This window comes from Adiantum capillus-veneris, chromosome 13 (assembly GCF_014529385.1).
Source record: "Adiantum capillus-veneris isolate H3 chromosome 13, ASM1452938v2, whole genome shotgun sequence".
NCBI classification, from domain to species: domain Eukaryota; kingdom Viridiplantae; phylum Streptophyta; class Polypodiopsida; order Polypodiales; family Pteridaceae; genus Adiantum; species Adiantum capillus-veneris.
The window spans coordinates 103,989,680-104,001,589 of record NC_140943.1 but is presented as its reverse complement, the minus strand read 5'-3'; the positions used below and the strand labels follow the sequence as shown (position 1 = coordinate 104,001,589).

The window sequence follows — 11,910 nt, the reverse complement described above, 5'->3', positions numbered from 1 at the left end:
ACAAAGTGTGCAGATGTAAGAAGGCTTTGTATGGGTTGAAGCAATCTCCTCGTGCTTGGTATGAGAAAGTTGACACTCATTTGGTTAAACGAGGCTTTCGTAACGGTCCAACAGAAAGCACATTGTATGTAAAGCGTGAGGGTGATGTACTTCTCATTGTGGTTCTTTATGTCGATGATTTGCTGATCACTGGACCAAATGAGAGACATATTGCTGAATTTAAAGCTGATTTGAATGCTAATTTCAAGATGAAGGATTTGAGGCTGTTGCATCATTACTTGGGTATACAATTTAAGCAGTGTGATGGTGGTATTGCCTTGTGTCAGAAAAGTTACATAGAGACATTGCTATGTAAGTTTGGACTTGAGGATTGCAAACCTATTGCCACTCCCATGGAAACAGGTTTGAAGTTGAGTCTACATGATGATGGCGATCCTGCTGATGTCACTCTTTACCAAACTGCTGTTGGCTGCCTCATTTATGTATGCAACACGAGGCCAGATATTCAGTTTGCAGTCTCACAGGTTAGCAGATTTATGCATAGCCTAGGGTCTAAGCATTGGTAGGCTGTCAAGAGGATTTTCCACTACCTTAGTGGCACTTTACATCTTGGCTTGTTTTATCCCAAGGGGGGATCATTGCCGCCAGACTTACATGCTTTTTCGGACTCAGATTGGGGCTGGTTGTTTTGACACGCGAGTGTTCACAAGTGGTTTTGTTTCATGCTTGGCAGTTCATGTATATCATGGTTGAGAAAGAAGCAACCTATTGTGGCCACTTTGAGTTGTGAGGCTGAGTACAGGGCAGTCTTCACAGCTACGGTTAAGTGTGTATGGCTTAGACGCCTTATGGCTGATTTGGGTGTTGGACAGGACACTGCCAACACTATCTACACTAACAGTTAGAGCGCATTGGCAGTTGCGAGGAACCCAGTTTTTCATGCTCGCACAAAGCACATTGAGGTGCATTACCACTATGTCAGGGAGAGGCTCTCAGTAGGAGAGATCAGCTTGGCTTATGTGCCAACACAGTACAACCTTGCAAATCTTTTCACAAAGGCATTGTCTCGTGAGAAGCTTGAAGCTTTCCGCAAAGCTTTGGGCTTACTCCCCTTTGTGGACTGATCATGTCCTCAGGGCATGGCACTTCCCTTTACTCATGTGCCAGCTATCGTTCACTGCATCACTCTAGGGGGGATTTGTTACCATATACATGTGGTAGTGATGTGTGTGAACACACTAGGACCGTCGGGGCATTTTTTCCCTCTTTAGTGTGAGTGCGCGGATGCGGTGCGTATGCGGAGAGTGAGAAGGAGAGAGAGAGAGAGAGAGAGAGAGAGAGAGAGAGAGAGAGAGAGAGAGAGAGAGAGAGAGAGAGAGAGAGAGAACGACTCAGGATGTGGGGTGGAGCTCCCAAATCTCACTGTGTGAGCACCATGTGAGAGTGTGAGTGAGAGCTCCTTATTCTTTGTATGTATAAAGAATAAGGAGATAAATGTGGGCAGCCGGACACTAGCCGACGAACACGGGCAAAGCACGGTGAGGCACACCGCCTTTACCAATTGTGAGTGCGCGGATGCGGTGCGTGTGCGGAGAGTGAGAAGGAGAGAGAGAGAACAACTCAGGATGTGGGGTGGACACCATGTGAGAGTGTGAGTGAGAGCTCCTTATTCTTTGTATGTATAAAGAATAAGGAGATAAATGTGGGCAGCCGGACACTGGCCAACGGACACGGGCAAAGCACGGTGAGGCACACCGCCTTTACCTAACATTCTCGCACTAAAGGCTATGTGTCGATAAGTGGCGAGAAGACTAGCCTACAACTTATATATACAAGAGGTGAGAGAAGACGACTCTCAACCTATGCCCACTGGCTCACTCCAAACATGCTCTAGTGTAGATGCAACATGCATACCACTAGGTCTAGAACTACAATGACACTCATGATGCAGGTATCGAGTGACGACCTGCATGGCTCCACAATGCACAATGCCAGTGTCAGTCTCATCGCACGACTGACAACTCCCACTGCAAATGTACCAACTGCATAAGCAAGATCAGGTCTCAAAACCAAAAGGTCGGACATGAGAGACCCGAAAGCCGACGAAACATGCACTATGTGTGCCAACCTATCCCTGTCAGCAACCTCAGTGCCATATGCATCCTCATCAGGAACCACCTAACTATGCATCACCATGTCAGCATCCTCTGGCAAAGGCATGTTCGCTGAGAATGACTGCAAAACCGAAAAATCAGCACCACTGCAATCAGACACAACTGTTTGAAGGACACTGTCCCCCTCAAACGTATCAGACGCATCATAGAACAATGCATCGGTCTCTGGATCAACTGAAGGAAGTCACCTCAACTGATGACTAACAAAGCTGTGCATTCCTAGAGATACCACTATCTGTGTGAACATCACCACAAGACAAATGCACAACCTGCTCTCCATGCAGCACATCTGCAAAAGAGACATGCCTCGTCTCTCGCTCCAAACATGGCTGCAAATACACAGAGACTACACCGCCTCGTGTGTCAGAAATATGCAAAGGGTATACCAGACCACTCCTAGCACCTCTGGCTATCACCAGTGATCCCCTATGCATCTGAAATGACCGCTCTCCAAGCAGTACACGATGTCCACTACTTTGCAAACTGACGCACTGAAATGAGACTCTGACTGAGTCCTGGTACATAACGTACATCTCGTAGCGTAAGCAATGCACCGCTAGGTAAAGACATATATACATCTCCAACACCCTCTATGTCATATGCTAAAACATCAGCAAACTGCACACAACCAAGTCTCCCACTAGAGAAAGAGCAAAACAAATCACAACGTGGTGTCACGTGAAAAATTGCATGCTCGTCTAGTAGAAAACTCGTAGACAATGTGCTATCCCAAGACACGAAGTAGTCTGAAGGCAAGTTAGACTCAAAAGTGACATGCCCGTCACATACATACTCTCTAGCATTTGTCCTCATAGTAGCACCGTGCATCTGCCTCTTCCGCTGCCTCATACGCCTGAAGCAACGGTGCCTAATATGCCCATCATGGCCGCAATGCCAACATGTCAGTCGCGATCGTGAACGAGAACCGCCTCTAACCTGAAGCGTCTCCATGCCAAAACTATGGCAAACAATGCTCGAGATCACAAGACTCTCCCACCCGAGAGCAAACCAGTGTCTCAAGCAAAGAAAGATACACAACTCCTCACTCTTGCGAGAGTGGATACAAAAACACAAAACTGTGTCCAAACTGACAAAACTTGTCAAAGTGAGAGTAAACACTCAATCACAAACTATGGCGAGAATCAGGGAAAAATCCGGCAGAGTTCCCCTGAAAACTGAGCAAAAACTCAAGTACAATCTCTACCATAAACATAACACTACTCAATGCCAATGAGTAGAAATGACGGCTCCACATTTTCACATACAATGGCAATCCGCACTCAACGTACATCAACGGAGCGACCGCGCATAAGCAAGCGCCGAAAGAGTTGCAATCCGGAAACTTGATCAATGCGAAAACAATGCTCTTAAGAGAGCTCACCGGCACTTGAAAGTGCTCGCCAAAATGCATGTATAATGTGCATCAACCATGCGCCATAACCATCCGCAAAGACCATGAATCCAAGCACAAAATCACCACCAAAGTATCCTGTGAAAACCAGTGAAAGAAGCTCCACCTGTGTACTCCAAAAAAAACTGTGTCTCTCAAGAGACTGCTTTGGTGGTGTGTAAACGCCTCCGTACTTTGTTGCCCAAGTCTACCAAAAAACCCTCAAACCACAAGCTTAACACAAGCTGCAATTGCATCTTTAGCTCAAAATTTATGCACTCAACTTCAAGCATCTCCCGTGCTTCCAAAAGTGCATCAAACTCGCACACAATGCGACAACAGAAAATCTGGAATTTCTGTATACAGTCAGTCTGAGCTAAATATCAGCAAAATGGTGAGGAATTTGCAAAACATTTATTCAGCAAAGTTGTAGACCACGTTGAAACGGATGGGCCTCTCAAACAGAATTCTCATATCTACATTCTACAAGGAGAAAAATGAATATGAAAACAGTGTTGTTGCGCACACAGTTTCTAGGGCAGCACCTTCACTTACACACAATCTTCCACACTCCTTTCTGAGCTTCCACAAGAGCATACATCACTCTCAACTGAGCTGACAAGCTCCCATTGTATTCTCACAAATCTTCCAAGCTTTCTTAATCTCTCTACCGTCGAGAGCGAGCGAGCTATCGCCTCGAAGCTCTCAAAGCCGTCATGCTCTACGCGATCACCATGGCTCTGATACCAATTGTGAGTGCGCGGATGCGGTGCGTGTGCGGAGAGTGAGAAGGAGAGAGAGAGAGAGAGAGAATGACACAGTATGTGGGGTGGAGCTCCCAAATCTCACTGTGTGAGCACCATGTGAGAGTGTGAGTGAGAGCTCCTTATTCTTTGTATGTATAAAGAATAAGGAGATAAATGTGGGCAGCCGGACACTGGCCGACGTACACGGGCAAAGCACAGTGAGGCACACCGCCTTTACCTAACATTTAGGAGGTTTTTTCCCCCGAGCATTGTATATACGCCCATCACTCTAGGGCTACCTATCTTTCCATTGCACACTAAGTAACACACTCTCTATTGTGTGCCTTGAACTTCCTTCGTCTTCTCCAAGCTGTGTGTGTTTCTCTGCAACCCTAATTCCAACAAACCTATATGTTAGGTTTTCTTTGGCACATATTGTCACATGGGATAAAACATGGCCTCAAAACTTAAGAAATTTGGTTTAGCTAGTGTGGAGCAAGGCTAATGAGGGTCCCTCTCACCCGTTGTAGAGTGTTTGCAGTTACCTCCACACACCAATACATCTCTTACTTGAAGGATGTTCTTTTTTCTAGACTCCTTAGTTGAGACATATTCCACATGTGGAGAATTTGAGTCTTTGGGACTGACACTGGCGTCCGCTATTTCAATTATGTGTCGCGACAGTCCCTAGGTGTTGGTCAAATCTGTTTTATAGACCATTTTGCTCACGTAGTATCAACAACACTTTCAGTGGCCATGAATTGTTGGGTACTTAGAGCGCCTTGTTGAAGTTACAAGTGCTGCTAAACAACATTAACGGATGGTTGTTTATGCATATAGCAAGGCTATGTATTATGAATGAAAATATTTAATTGTTTGTACCTAGACGTGACTCGTGTTTCACATTCTATTATGGTTGAAACGTTCTAGCGAGGCTTGCAAATGGTTGTAGTGAAAAGTATTTAGTTTCCATTTAGAACTATTTACACTCCTCTTCATGTGTGCTATGAGCATCACATTTTTCATAAATATGGGCAAGTATGACCACGGATATGCAGGTTTGGATCTGTTTTTGCTAAATGCATGCACACTAAGTGTTATGGACCCTATTGTTTAGCAAAGGCCGATTTGGAGCGGCATGCACATTCATGACATAGATCTAACAATCACCCGTAGAGGTCATGGCTCGGTTTGAGTGCTTATGGATCTTTGAATAAAACCAAGTTGGTTATTCTCATAACATTGTTGTTTCCTTAGCAATGTCCTAAGGCACTGTGATCCCTGTTTACCCGTTCTTTTGGAGAATTTTCTATAAACGGTGGGATAAACACCTCAGTATTGTCATTTATCCAAAAAGGATAGACAAATTACAAGTGTAATATTGTGCTAAAGGATATGGGAAGCGCATACATTAGCATCAAGAAATCCATGTATTGCTCTAGTTGGAGTTTGCTAACCATAAGGTCAAGCATATTTGTGACTAGGTTTAGTCTCTTCATGTGTAAGTTAGGTTCTCAATCTTGAACACTAGTTATGGTGGGGTTGTTTACTAATGCGATAAGATCACAAGTCAAGGACTTAAACTTTGCTGTTGAGTTACGTCAGTCGGTTACTTTCATGGAAAGTATATGCAAAGCGCGTACATCAGCACCAAGCAATCCAATTACAAAACATGTATTGCTCTAGTTGGAGTTTGATAACCATAAGGTCAAGCATGTTTGCGACTAGGTTTAATCTCTTCGTGTTTAAGGTAGGTTCTCAACTTGAACACTAGCTATGGTGGGGTTGTTTACTAATGCGATAAGATCACAAGTCAAGGACTTAAAACTTTGCTGATAAGTTATGTCAGCCAGTTACTTTCATGGAAAGTGAAAAGAGGTACTCTTTTGGGTGCATCTTAGTTGTGATAACTCCTTTAGCATACTCAAGTGAGTTCTAAATGGAGTCTACCTGCTATGATGAATGTGGGTCGGTTCCACAAGATGATTGCAAAGGGATAACAATGTGGAAAATGAAGATGTTATTCTTGGTTTCGTTGAACCTCCTGTTGAACCGTGCTCTAGTCAAACAAATAGCTGGATCCATGAAGGATGCCATTGTGGAAAACATTAGTGTTCTTATGAAGATACAACCACTTTTGTCTTCGAAGACGAAAACACTTCTCCAAGGGGGAGTAATGTTATGCTAAGGGCAATAACCATGGAGATCAAGGACCGATTGAGCCAAGGGTCGTTTGCAATTAGGAAGGGATCTTAGGGCCAAGTGGTTGGGCAAAGGATTCAGACATGGCAGTCCCATGGCTTTACAATACACACAATACTAAACATTTGCCCAATATATCAAACACGTGTCAATATCCTCAAGACATGGTGGGCTATGGGGTGATGCAATAATTTTGTATTGGATAGCAAGAGCATTAAAACTAAATATCAATGTATGGAGCTCCTCACTATGTAGAGTTAGCTACATTGCAAAGTTCTCTCAGGAACATGAAACGATTCCTTTACTATTTCACGATGAGTGCGGGAATGACGGTCATTACGAGCCTTTTTAACCAAAACAAAGCAAAGAAGATATCGTATCATGTCAAACCCATTGAGAACTCGCATTAAAAATCTTCTTTACAGAAATGGAAACATCAAGAAGAGGATACCCTATAAGGCACAAAAACTAAACAAAACAACCGACATAAACAAAGAAGAACATATTACAGATGGAATGAGCAAGTTCAGGATCAGTTAGTACAGCTCTTGCAAAATTCTAAAGACTCAAAAATCTCAACTATTTGTGACATTTTCTTGCAAGAGCATAAGGAAATTCCCAGGAAAAGTGTGAATTAAAAACTCTCCTCTCATAAGAAAAGGCATCACAACAAAAAGAATAATATCACAATTCTAGAGATAGCTCCAAAAAAGCAAACAACTAGGGTAGAGGAGCCAGAAGATGGCCGGGCCCCAAAAGAGAGACACTTTTTAGAGACATTAATACCCTTAAAATAATATGAGTATGTTCCAATAGTAGTAAAACAAATCAACGTGGAAAATCGTTGAGTCTTCCCACTCGCACGTCTCATAATCGGCTCTCCACCTGCACACAAAAAGAGAGAGAGATGCTCAGTACTCGTACACACGTCACTCTCCTCTCAGTTCAGAACATTTATGAAAGCAAACACGATCAGCTCATTAACTAAACAAATTCTCATTATCAAATGTGACGCCCCATTTCTTTCAAGGCCTCCAACTTTTCATGAAACACAGAACACAAGTTCAGCCAGTCACTACCAGCAACAGACGATTCAATACAACATTCAGCCAACAAAAAAAAAGCAGAGGGTTCAATCCAATCTCCAGATTTATCACGCCAAATCAGTAGTAGCAGGTATAAATAACAGGATACTTGTCAAATTTTTTATGCTCTCTGAGTCTGCACAACCTTTTGCAACTTCTCATATGTCTACACTTACTGTGAATCAGCATGATTCCACAAAAACTAAGGTGGAATAACATGAATCCAGAGAAAAAAAGGTGTTCAAATGCCTCTACTTGAAGCAAAAGAGTCAGAAGCCTCTTTCTTTACATCAGATCGACCAAAGATATGCAAACCATTTCCTATGGCTGGTGTAGCTCCTTGCAAATGTAAGGCTTGCTTGACAGAAAGGCATCCCCAACTTGTTGAGCTATTATGTACATCACTTCTTCTACATAGGAATGGTGGACGTGTTTGCTGCTGTGGAAAAGTTCATGTGATGCCTGCCTTTACATGCAAGATTCCAAGGAAGAAGCCTCCTTTCATTAGTCCGAAGCTTGTTGATTCTACCTCACAACCCCAAAAGAGGAGTCCAAGTCCCGAAGCAATCGCTCCACTTGCCCCAAAGAGGAAGTTCTCCATGAAGGAATATTCACATCTTCTTCAAGACAAAAAAGATTAGTCATTTTCTTGGACAGGGTAAGTCCTCTTTCTTCTTTAAATCTTGTTAATGCCTGCCAACGTCTTTTTTCAAAGTTCAAACCACTTCTTTTATCCGTAGGTTAGCTATGGCAAAAAGCAATGGAAGAAGCACAAGGGCTAGCAGGCAAAACACTTCAGCAAATCAGCCCTACAATGTTTTTTCATCGACTAGGCAGATTGATAAAAACAGTGGAAAAAGACCCAGCAAAACAGCAAAAAGAAGTCCTCCTCTTGCACGCCAAGCCAAAGCGGCTTTCCCAAAAGCCACTACTCCAAACATTTCCATCCCCACCCTACAAGCCCAGGAAGCAAGTGAAGACATGTGAATGACGCCCAAGAAGCCAAAGAATCGTCCCAACCTAACATGGACAGCACACGATATGGCAAACGCTCTTCAATCACGTGAAAATGAGCTCTCCTTAAACAAATGCTCAATGCAATTCGGGATAAGCAGAGCTGCCATATCTAATTGGGAAGAGGGCAGGACGCAGAAAAAGAAGAAAGGACCATCAATGATACTCTCCATGGAAGAGGAGGAAGCATTACTACAGTGGATCTTTTTGAAGTGTGATTCCGGGCATGGAGTCTCAATCATGTATGTGAAGCTAAAAGTAGCGGAGATTTGCCAAACTAGGGAAACATTGTTTACAAACGGCATTCCTAGAAGAAGTTGGTGGGAAGGATTCAGAAGAAGACACCCAAAGCTGGTCTTTCGAGTCTCTAAAAGCTTGGATCAGTCAAGAGCAACCAGATTTCGATCGGAGATAGTCAAAACATTGCATGACAATCTTCAAGAGTTGTATAATCAAAATCACTATCCTCCCTCACATATTTGGAATGCAGATGAGACCGGATTTCAAGGTTCTAGAGACAAAGGAATGAAGATACTTGCAAGAAGAGGGACCAAATCTGTTTATGGAATCACTTGCGATTCTCGTGAGTAGATGACAGTTTTATGTTGTGTCAATGCAGCCGGGAGTGCTATTCCAGGATATTACATATTTAAGGGCAGTCGGATTAATGGAAATTACATTCAACACTGTGAAGATGGGCAACAATGGCCGTTCAAAGGAAGGCATGGATGACAGGAGAACTCTTCCAAGCTTGGCTTCAACATTTTGGCGATGCTATCTCTCAACAAATCGGTAAACAAAATAGACATCTACTCATTCTTGATGGACATGGGAGTCATGTCTCCTTGGAGGTTGTGGCCAAAGCACACGAAGCAGGCATAGATATCATAACGTTACCAACACATACCTCACATAAGTTGCAGCCCCTAGATGTTTCTGTTTTCAAATCATTGAAGGTTCACTTCCGCAAGGAGAGAGCTATTTGGCAGCATAGGACAGCCTCATCTCATGCCAGCAAGTCACAGTTGGCCTCGATTGTCTCAAAAGCTCTAAATTCATCCTTAACCTCGGCCAACATCATGGTTGGGTTCTGTGCAACAGGTATATGGCCACTTAATGCATCAGCAGTAAAGTTTGACGGAATGTCGTGTAATCACATTAACATTATGCAAGAGGTAACAATAGAAATGGATGATGACTTATCTCAAGTTCCTAGCACACCCATGCAAGGAACCATTGAAGAAAACGCGGCTCTTGCCCTAAATTCCATGGCAAATGAAATCCTAGAAGAAGATGGAGCAGCCATGCCTGTGGAAGAGGAGCTAGCCAATTCCCTAAGCTTCACTCAATTACTACAAGCTGGTGACATTCCAACAAATATCACCATAGCAACAAAGCCATCTGAGCTCATGGGTGGACACTTTCACCAAAACATTGGAGGTGCTGAGCTATCAATTGGAGAAAGACCAGAAGGGAATCAAAGCAAAGGTAAGAATATGCCGCAATCTGAGCTCATGGGTGGACATTTTCACCAACACATTGGAGGTGATCAGCTATCGGCTGGAGAAAGACCAGAAGCGCATCGAAGTGGAGGTGAGAATATGATGCAATCTGAGCTCACGGGGGGACACTTTCACCAACACGTTGGAGGTGCTCAGCTATCAGCCAGAGCAAGACCAAAAGTGCATCGAAGTGGAGGTGAGAATATGCCGCAATCTGAGCTCATGGGGGGACACTTTCACCAACACATTGGAGGTGCTCAACTATCAGCCAGAGCAAGACCAGAAGTGCATCGAAGTGGAGTTCATGAGAATATGCCACAATCGGAGCTCATTGGGGGACACTTTCACCAACACATTGGAGGTGCTCAACTATCAGCCACAACAAGACCAGAAGTGCATCGAAGTGGAGGTGAGAATATGCCGCAATCTGAGCTCATGGGGGGACACTTTCACCAACTTATTGGAGGTGCTCAGCTATCAGCCAGAGCAAGACCAGAAGTGCAACAAAGTAGACTAGAAAATATGCCTCCAACATTAGAAGTGCAACCTCGGAAAGAGTTTGGGGATGAGAATCAACCTCCATCATTAACCATACAACAAAAGGCTTCCAAAGAACACAACCGTATTATTGATATACTACAGGTACCAATGAGAGAAGTGTGTGTCAGACAAGCAAATCGAGAAGCATTCGTAGACTACACCAATAGCCTTATTCTTACCTCCTCTCAATACATTGAAAGTATGAGAGCAAAGAATGCTAAGAAAGAAGAAGTTGCCAAAGTGAAAGAGGAGAAGAGATTGGAAAAGGAGAAGAAAAGACTCAACTCACTTGCTGAGAAGGAAGTAGCACGACAACGAAGGGTGGATGCTCAACAAGCCAAGCATGCAAGGAAAGAATGGGAAGCACAGCAAGCCTTATTTCAAGGTAGAATGAGTTCCATTCTATGGGAGCAAGGTTCCCTCGAGGGTTTGCAACTAAGACCACTACACATAGATATGCCATATCATGCTTTTGCCCGCAAGCACCGTATGGAGAAGCTGAGAAGATTTCGACAAGCTTATCAGCAAAGAAGTCAATAAAGCCCGAATTTTTGTCTTGATTCAATGCCCATGTATGCAAGAAACCCTTTTTGTCTTATCTCCTCTAGCAAAGCAAGCTGTATGGAGGAGCGGAGAAGATTTCGGCAAGCTCATCAATAGATACAACATTACAGGCTCAGTTTTTTGTCTTCCTTCAGTCCCACATGTATGCAGAGAATTACTTTTTGTTTTATCCCATTAACAAATCGAATTGTATACGACACAACCCCTCATGTAAGAAGCTCCATTTTGAGTAATCTTTTAGGAGGTTAATTTATCCACATATAAGTGCATCGAAATTCAGAACGGTTACGACATCTTATTTCCTCTCTTGTTTTATTATTTTTATGATGAATTAAAAAATCATGTACATAATGTCCAAGACATGTATCTCTGTTCAATGCTTTAGCTTGAGTTGTCATACTGCTGTATGTATAATGTACTATTAGCATGTACGAGTACTGAGTGAGGCTGCTAGAATGCAAAGCCTCACCTGGAAAGAGTACTGCAGAGGCATGTCATGGATGTCAGTTCCACACCATCTTCCTCTTCTGAGTGCATCAATGAACCCATTTAAGTATGCAGACAACCATGCTTTCGAGTGCTCTTTGCCGTTATGTGAGTGCTCAGTGATTACCATCCGCCTCTGTGTGCACAAAGAAGTGCAAGTTAGATTTTCATCAAGTGCAAATTATGCAAAAATGAGACTAAAATGTA

The 11,910-nt window shown here is 43.3% G+C and overlaps 1 pseudogene; it reads left to right on the top strand.

Annotated features, from left to right (window-relative positions):
* Positions 1–9,690: 9,690 nt before the first annotated feature.
* LOC147444560 (uncharacterized) lies at positions 9,691–10,630 on the top strand (annotated as a pseudogene).
* The last annotated feature ends 1,280 nt before the right edge of the window (positions 10,631–11,910 follow it).